A 9,929-nucleotide genomic window follows, 5' to 3' on the forward strand; every position below is an offset into this window, starting at 1 on the left:
GTATCGTTACACCCCTACTATCTATCTATCTATCTATCCGTCCATTCATCCATCCATCCATCTATCTATCTATCTATCTATCTATCTATTGTGACGAGCACTCCCAGAGGAATCAGCGTCGCCCTGGAAACCAAACCAAGACACCTGCACGTCCTCGTCACCGGCTGATCGGTCACAGCTGCTCCCCATCAGCCAGCACATTGAAAAGCAGCACATGTTGCACTGAGAGGAGGTTCTCAAACAGAACGCCAAGCTGGACTAACCCCTCTCTCCTATCCCCACAGAAAGCAGCGAGTGACCGACAGCCCACACCCTTTGGAGCACGTCTGGACACCCACTTTCCCCTTGATTGGCACAGAGGAGCACGGAGAGCACACGGGGAGCACCAACCAGCGGAAAGCAGATCAGGACACTTCACCAGGCACCCTTCACTTTTCAATAAACCCACCCTCCGGGGCTTTTGATTTCACGTACCTCTTGTCGAGTGGTTCTTCACCCCGTGACAGTGGTGGAGAATGCGGGCAGAACAGTGAGGAATCACCGACAAGGTCACCGCCCCAACTCCTAATTTTTTTTTGCTTTCTGTCAGCAGCACCACGGAAGGCGGCACGCGCGGCCCCGCGATGGAGGACGTCTTACAACGCCTCGCTGAGGTTAGCATCCGCCAGCAGCAAATAGCGGAACACCTCGCCACTCGCCTGGGCAGGACGGAGGATGAACTCGCCGCCGTCCGGGCGGCCGCGGCCCAGCGCGTTCCGCTACCTGAGCCTCGGGCACAAGCCACCCGTCTGTTGCCCAAGATGACGGCCGATGACGATGTGGAAGCCTTCCTTCAGGTCTTCGAAAACACTGCCCACCGAGAGGGATGGCCAGAGGACGAGTGGGCACGTGCGCTGGCACCCCTACTCACCGGTGAAGCACAGAGGGCTTACTTCTCGCTCCCCCTGACGAGTGCCGACAGTTATGTCGAAGTGAAGCGAGAGATCCTGGCGAGGCTGGGCCTCTCCCCTGTAAGTGCCGCCCAGCAGTTCCACGAGTGGGAATACAAGCCCCGGGTGCCAGCCCGTGCCCAGGCAGCCGAACTCAGCCGCCTCGCCCAGCACTGGCTGTTGGCAGGAAACCCCACACCAACACAGGTAGCGGAACGAGTGGTGGTCGATCGCCTCCTGCGCGCACTACCTCGCGCCCACCGACAGGCCGTCGGCATGAGGGACCCACGTGACGTCCGGGAACTAGTGGAGGCGATCGAGCTGGCGGATGCCGTGCATCCCAGCGGGGCAGGGGACCGGCTGCCGCCATTCCCCCGGAGGGTGGTCCCCCAGTGCGGTCACCCTCATCCAGGCGCGGCTGTGCGCCCCGCGAAGCGGCCGGAAAAACTTCCTACCGATTACCTGTGTGCACGGAGACACTCGTCAAGTACCGGCCCGTGAAATGGTCATTTCGTCCCCCCAAGGCACCTGGCCAGTGGAGGTAGGCCTGGTGAAGGACCTGCCGGTGGCCGTACTGCTTGGAAGGGATTGGCCCGGCTTCGAGAAGCTGCTGTCCGCCGCTACCCAGCCTGCCAGCCCCAAGGGGAACCGTCGAAGACCGAGGCGGCCGCCTGGACCCCGCCGCCGACCGGCCCTGCTCGTCTCCGACAGTGGGAGAGAAGGTGAGGCCCCCTCCCAATCTACTAATCTGTTTTATGATGTCTACCAACAGGCCGCTGGAGGGGGCTCTTTCGCCAAGGAACAGCGGGAGGACGACCGACTCAAGCACTGTTGGAGCCAGGTGCGAGTCGTGGATGGAGAGGACGTCCTCCCCTGGCCCCACCCTCTCCCACATTTTGTCGTAGAGAATGGCCTGCTGTATTGTGTCGCCCAGCGTAGGGGGGAGGAGAAAAAGTTACTAGTTGTGCCTCGTGCCAAGACCGAGACCATTCTGGAGCTGGCCCATTCCCACCCCATGGCAGGACACCTCGCGGCAGCCAATACTGCCCAACGCATCCGCGACCGTTTCCATTGGCCGGGCCTGGACGCCGAGGTAAAGCGGTTCTGCCAGGCCTGCCCGACCTGTCAGGCCACGTCGCCCCGGACTCCTCCCCCCAGCCCGCTCATCCCGCTGCCTATCATCGAGGTGCCCTTCGAGCGGATTGGAATGGACATAGTGGGGCCGTTGCCGAAGTCTGCCCGAGGGCATGAGCACATCCTGGTCATCGTCGACTATGCCACCCGGTACCCAGAAGCAGTCCCCCTGCGGAAGGCCACCGCAAAGTCCATCGCCCAGGAGCTGTTTCTGCTGGCCAGCCGAGTCGGCCTCCCCTCAGAGATCCTGACTGACCAGGGAACCCCCTTTATGTCCCGGCTAATGGCTGACCTCTGCCGGCTGCTGCGGGTGAAGCAGTTGAGGACCACTGTTTATCACCCCCAGACTGATGGCCTCGTAGAGAGATTTAACCAGACCCTCAAGCAAATGCTCAGACGTGTGGCGGCGGAGGACAAGCGGGATTGGGACCTCATGATCCTCTACGTGCTCTTCGGGATCCGCGAAGTTCCCCAGGCCTCAACTGGCTTCACCCCCTTCGAGCTCCTGTTTGGCCGTCAACCCCGGGGCCTCTTGGACGTGGCCCGGGAAGCGTGGGAGCAGCAGCCGGCCCCGCATCGTACCGTCATCGAACATGTCCGGCAAATGAGGGAACGGATCGACCGAGTGATGCCGTTAGTCCGGGAACACCTCACCAGGGCCCAACAAGCGCAGCAACGTCATTATGACCGGACAGCCCAGCCACGGGAGTTCCAACCGGGAGACCGCGTCATGGTCCTGGTCCCCAGCTCCGCCTGCAAATTTCTGGCCTCCTGGAAGGGGCCCTACTCGGTCGTCGAGAGGGTTGGACCGGTCACTTACCGCCTGAGACAGCCGGGACGACGGCAGGCGGAGCAACTCTACCACGTCAACCTCCTAAAGAAATGGGTGGGGACCCGGGACCAAGTAGCTGCCCTAAGCCTCACCGAGCCCGTGGTTGTGGATATCAACCCCCACCTTTCGGCTGCCCAGAAGACGGAGCTGCAGCACCTGGTCAGTCAGTTCCAGGATGTGTTCTCCTCTCAGCCCGGGCAGACCAACGTGCTTCAACACCATATCCGGACGCCCCCAGGAGTCGTCGTTAGGCAACGGCCCTACCGAGTCCCGGAGGCTCGTCGGCAGGCTATTGAGGAAGAGGTCCAACAGATGCTAAAGTTGGGGGTAATAGAACCATCCCGGAGTCCGTGGTCCAGCCCCATTGTGATGGTCCCAAAGCCGGATGGCACCCTCCGCTTTTGTAACGACTTCCGCCGCCTGAACGAAGTCTCCGAATTCGACGGGTACCCCATGCCTCGGGTGGACGAACTGCTGGACCGGCTAGGAAGGGCCCGGTATATCAGCACCCTAGACCTAACCAAGGGCTATTGGCAGGTACCGCTCTCCGAGGCCGCCAAGCCGAAAACCGCCTTCTCCACCCCCACTGGCAGTACCGGACCCTTCCCTTCGGCCTACATGGGGCCCCCGCGACGTTCCAGCGGATGATGGACATCCTCCTGCGGCCTCACCAAGCTTACGCGGCCGCCTACCTGGATGACGTCGTGGTCCACTCCGAGGTGTGGGACGAACATCTGGATCGTCTGCGGAGGGTGCTCTCGGAGCTCCGGCGGGCTGGACTTACCGCCAACCCCCGAAAATGCCACCTAGCCCTCTCTGAGGCCAAGTACCTGGGCTATCAAGTCGGCCGAGGACTCATCCGGCCGCAAGACAAGAAAGTTGAGGCCATCCACGCCGCACCAAGACCGGAGACAAAGACCCAGGTACGAGCCTTCTTGGGGTTGGCGGGTTATTATCGTTGTTTTATCCCCAACTTCTCCTCTTTAGCCGCCCCCCTGACAGACCTGACCAGGAAGGGGCAGCCGGAGAAAGTATGCTGGACCCCGTCGGCGGAAGAAGCCTTCTCCCAGGTGAAAGCAGCACTCACGTCCTCGCCGGTACTCCGCGCCCCGGACTTTAGCTGCCCCTTCCTGCTGCAGACGGATGCTTCTGACACAGGACTAGGAGCGGTCCTCTCCCAAATTCAGGAAGGTGAGGAGCATCCGATCATCTACATCAGCAGGAAGCTGTCCCCCGCCGAGAGGAAATACGCCGCTGTGGAGAAGGAAGCCCTGGCCATCAGGTGGGCAGTCCTGGAGCTCCGGTACTACCTCCTGGGCCGCAAGTTCACCCTGGTAACCGACCACGCGCCCCTACAGTGGATGGCCCGCGCCAAGGACACCAACGCCAGGGTGACTCGCTGGTTCCTAGCGCTCCAGGACTTCCACTTCGAAGTCCGCCATCGAGCTGGGGCCGCCAACGCGAACGCCGATGGCCTCTCCCGGATCTGGACAGCTTATGCAGGTCTGTCAGGGGTCATTCCCCACCCTCCCCTAATCTCACCCCTACTTTCTACATGTCTTCGCAGGACCAGAACGACGCTTAGGGGGGGGGGGGGTGTGACGAGCACTCCCAGAGGAATCAGCGTCGCCCTGGAAACCAAACCAAGACACCTGCACGTCCTCGTCACCGGCTGATCGGTCACAGCTGCTCCCCATCAGCCAGCACATTGAAAAGCAGCACATGTTGCACTGAGAGGAGGTTCTCAAACAGAACGCCAAGCTGGACTAACCCCTCTCTCCTATCCCCACAGAAAGCAGCGAGTGACCGACAGCCCACACCCTTTGGAGCACGTCTGGACACCCACTTTCCCCTTGATTGGCACAGAGGAGCACGGAGAGCACACGGGGAGCACCAACCAGCGGAAAGCAGATCAGGACACTTCACCAGGCACCCTTCACTTTTCAATAAACCCACCCTCCGGGGCTTTTGATTTCACGTACCTCTTGTCGAGTGGTTCTTCACCCCGTGACACTATCTATCTATCTATCTATCTATCTATCTATCTATCTATCTGTCTATCTGTCTATATGTCTGTCTGTCTGTCTGTCTGTCTGTCTATCTATCTATCTATCTATCTATCTGTCTTTCTGTCTATCCGTCTGTCTGTCTTTCTATCCGTCCATCCGTCCGTCCGTCCGTCCGTCCGTCCGTCCGTCCGTCCGTCCGTCCGTCCGTCCATCTGTCTGTCTGTCTCTCTCTCTCTCTCTCTATCTATCTATCTATCTATCCGCCCATTCATCCATCCATCCATCTATCTATCTATCTGTCTATATGTCTGTCTGTCTGTCCGTCCGTCCGTCCCTCCGTCCATCCATCCGTCCGTCCGTCCGTCCGTCCCTCTGTCCATCCATCTGTCCGTCCATCCGTCCGTCCATCCGTCCGTCAGTCCGTCCGTCCATCTGTTTGTCTGTCTGTCTCTATCTATCTATCTATCTATCTATCTGTCTATCTGTCTATCTATCTATCTATCTATCTATCTATCTATCTATCTATCTATCTATCTATCTATCTATCTATCTGTCCATTCATCCATCCATCCATCTATCTATCTATCTATCTATCTATCTATCTGTCTATATGTCTGTCTGTCTGTCTGTCTATCTATCTATCTATCTATCTATCTATCTATCTATCTATCTATCTATCTATCTATCTATCTGTCTTTCTGTCTATCCGTCTGTCTGTCTTTCTATCCGTCCATCCGTCCGTCCGTCCGTCCGTCCATCTGTCTGTCTGTCCGTCTCTCTCTCTCTATCTATCTATCTATCTATCCGCCCATTCATCCATCCATCCATCTATCTATCTATCTGTCTATATGTCTGTCTGTCTATCCATCCGTCTATCCATCTTTCTGTCTAGCCGTCTGTCTATCTATCGTCTGTGTATCCGTCTATCTATCTATCTATCTATCTATCTATCTATCTATCTATCTATCTATCTATCTATCTATCTATCTATCTATCTATCTATCTATCTATCTATCTGTCTTTCTGTCTGTCCATCCGTCCGTCCGTCCGTCCATCCATCTGTCTGTCTGTCCGTCTCTCTCTCTCTCTCTCTCTCTCTCTCTATCTATCTATCTATCTATCCGTCTGTCTCTCTGTCCATCCGTCCGTCTATCTATCTATCTATCTATCTATCTATCTATCTATCTATCTATCTATCTATCTGTCTGTCTATCTATCTATCTATCTATCTATCTATCTATCTATCTATCTATCTATCTATCTATCTATCTGTCTGTCTGTCTGTCTATCTATCCGTCTGTCTATCCATCTGTCTGTCCGTCCATCCATCCATCCGTCCATCTGTTTGTCTGTCCGTCTCTCTCTCTCTCTCTGTCTATCTATCTATCTATCTATCTATCTATCTATCTATCTATCTATCTATCTATCTATCTATCTATCTATTCTTCGACTTCGAGAATAACTTCGTAGAAGAGAGCTCGGTTCAGTGTCGCTGTCCGTGATACGCGGCTCTCTCTCTCTCTCCGCACCGAACACAGCGAGCGAGTAACCAGCTGCTCTTTTCAGCTTTTCCGTGTCTTGTGTTTGGATGCTTTAATGTTTAAATCGACAAGCGGTAGGGCTTAAAACTTAAAACACTGCGCATCATTGTCCCGTCAACTGTCCTGAGCATGTCTATCCGTCTGTCTATCTGTCTGTCTGTATAGACCCAGCTCCCAACCCAACTTTGAGAATAGATTAATGGCGATATTTTTTTTATCGACGATAAGAGTCTCACGTTAACGCAGCACGCTAACGCCGATAACGGCCCACCACTAATATATATATATATATATATATATATATATATATATATATATATATATAACAATAATAATTAATTGAACATCACAGTAATGAAACTGAATATTATAACATTATAATAATGTACATTTGATACAACATTTGATACCACATTCTTTAACTTACATAGAAACACATACATACTAAGGATCACTGTGGTGGACAGTAGGGTAACACACTGAGGTCACACACACACACACACACACACACACACACACACACACACACACACACACACACACACACACACACACACACACACACACCTGCTATCTCTCAGACTGTGGCACATCCACACATATCTCTCAGCCAGTGCTGCGGCCTGTCCCTCTCCTAAAATATCTTCATTTGTTCTGTTTCACTAATGGCTGTAAAGTTCTCTATTAATTTGGTGAATTTGTTGAAGTAGGGGTTTCTTATGGACATGTATTTCTGACAGTGAGTGATTTCTCCTCTCTGACAGTGAGCACACACTCTCAGCTCTTTCTGTCTGCTGGTCTCTCGATGGCTAGACTGTGCTCACTGAGCCTGTACTTGGTCAGGATCCGTCTCTGCTTTGTGTCTCTGACGCTCTGGAGATAATCTTCACATTCATAATTTGATTTTAGAATTCAATAAAATTGTACATAGTTTACTTCGTGTTTTAGTTTCTTGATCCTAATGTTCCAGATATAAGTTTTTAGATTGATAATTTGATTGATTTTGATGTATGGATTATAAGCAGTGCTGGTCTGAGACTGATTTATTAGTGTTAGTAGAGTTAATCAGGTTTCACAACTAGCTGTCTGTCATGTACTGATACTGAACAAAACTTGACAAAGATTGAGCGAGTATTCAGATGTTTTAGAGCATTTACAGTAGATGTCTTAACATGTGCAAATATTTGTAGAAACATAAAAGGTTAAACCACTAAAATACACCGAACAAGTTTCACAAGAATCTGTTAATATCAGATGTCACAGTAAGATTATTTTTCTTCCACCGGCTGCTTTATGTATTAAGTGTGTTATTTGCGGTCTTTCTAATAAGTTTCACCAACATTTTTCAGTGCACATTATAGTTTATAGAAGTAACAGAAGAATTTGCCACAAAATACGTATGATGGAATACCAATAACAAAATGAAGTGTTTTTCCTCCTTTTAAAAACGTATTCTGTAATAATATATATGCTGTCCTAATGGTAAACTTAACTGAAAGTAGAGTCATTCACAACCCAACACAGTTCTATATGTGTTGCAAGTAGTTCTTAATCCGTGGAAAAATTCCATAAATATAATTGGGTGTAATAATTCATTCTGCTATGCGTTGTGAGACTGAACCGGGCAGAAGTCTAACTACAGCACACCAGAGAAGCATGCATGAGGAGTGAATTATCAGGAACTACCAGGAACAATAAATCTGCCCCAAAATATATCCGAAGGAAGAGGTCAGTGTTAGTCTAGAGGCACAATGCATGAAGACAAACGAGTTAATAAAAAAACCTCATGACAAGTTACAGCACATGAGCATTTATTATATACTTGCGATTATATGTGATTTATAAGCATTTGATTTGGAACCTGGTACAGAGTTACAAGAAGTGTTTTTTTTTTTTTTTACACATTTAAGTTATAGTTTACCACAGAATAAACAGTGTGATCATTTACTCATGTCACTAAACCCATATGACCTAATGCAATTTTCAGAGATTTATTATAGCAAGAAAATAAAACAAATCAGTCATGTTAAAGTCGTTTAAAGTATTTTGAATATAATAATGTATGAAACAAGTTGTATCTTATTTATTGAAGTGGACAAAAAAAGATGACAATTTATATATATATATATATTTTTTTCCTACATTACAAAAAAAGTGTTAGTCAGAAATGTTACTTTGAGCCAAAAGGACAAGACATTTTCTCCCATGCAAATTTTACATTTGTTTCGTCAGAACATGTTTCTCTGGTGAGCAAGCCACCTGCATCCAAAGAGTTTTGCAATGAGGACATATTTTCATTTAACGAAAGCATTTCACAGGTCTGCAGAAATATGCAGAAGAAAATCTACTCTGTGATCAAATAAACAATTATCTTTTTCACCCATTCATCTTCGGGATTGAGGCATGTCTTTCCAGAGTTTTTTAGAGTGGCACTGTTTAAGACAAAAAAAATAAAAAATTACTCCACCATGCATTCAGACTTGTGCATTGCATTGATCTTTGCTTTGACACACTCACATGATCTCATAGTTTTTGCACTGTACTCCAGCAGGGATCGTTTTTAATTGCTGTATTAGTTTAGGGTTAATTGGTTTTCCCGAATACATCTTAGCACACTGGCAGCGTAGCTGTAGTCTGGCTGAGATGACTTAATGAAATGAGAGAGAAAAAAAGTATTAGTATCTCTGCATGCTCTTACAATATTTATTAAAAACATAATAGCATTTTTAAACCTTTAATAAACAATATATAAAATATAATCACAAACAATGGATACTGTCAATCACATAAAAAAAACAAAACAATTGTGCTTACCTTCTGTTGTGAACAGCAGTGTCATGCATGTAAGACAAAAAAAGACTGCTACGGTGAATTTCATTGTTGTGAAATTTCTGACCAAGAGATCAATGCATCAGCATATAAACAGTAAAACTGCAGATGGTTCTTAAATAAACTGTCTTGTCCGGCTGTTGATAGTGTTTGTGTATAATTTGGCAAAACTTTTTCTTTTAAAGAACCCCACTGCTGACATCACACTTATCAAAACCTATTGTGCAACAGGTCCTCCTTCAATAAACCCAAATTCCAGTGAAGGAACCTAGGAGCTTTAGAATAAAACATGTTTTTGCAAAAGCATTCCAATAATATATTTTTCTGTCTGACAAGCATTTTCAACCAGAAATGATCTAAGGTATGTAAGACAGGCCATCCCAAAACAGGTTGATCAAAAGCCAATTCAATCACACACACACACACAAACACACACACACACACACACACACACACACACACACACACACACACACACACACACACACACATATATATATAAAGGTATAATCAAAAGCTAGAAAAGCACTGTAACTACAAAGAGGACTACATACTGTAATGCAGAGATGGTTAGTTACTTCAGTTAGTTACAGACTACAGTTAATTTTTTTTTATTATTGATTACATGATTACGTATTCACTCACTAGCAATACA

Source organism: Carassius gibelio, chromosome B7 (genome assembly GCF_023724105.1).
Source record: "Carassius gibelio isolate Cgi1373 ecotype wild population from Czech Republic chromosome B7, carGib1.2-hapl.c, whole genome shotgun sequence".
Lineage (NCBI taxonomy): Eukaryota > Metazoa > Chordata > Actinopteri > Cypriniformes > Cyprinidae > Carassius > Carassius gibelio.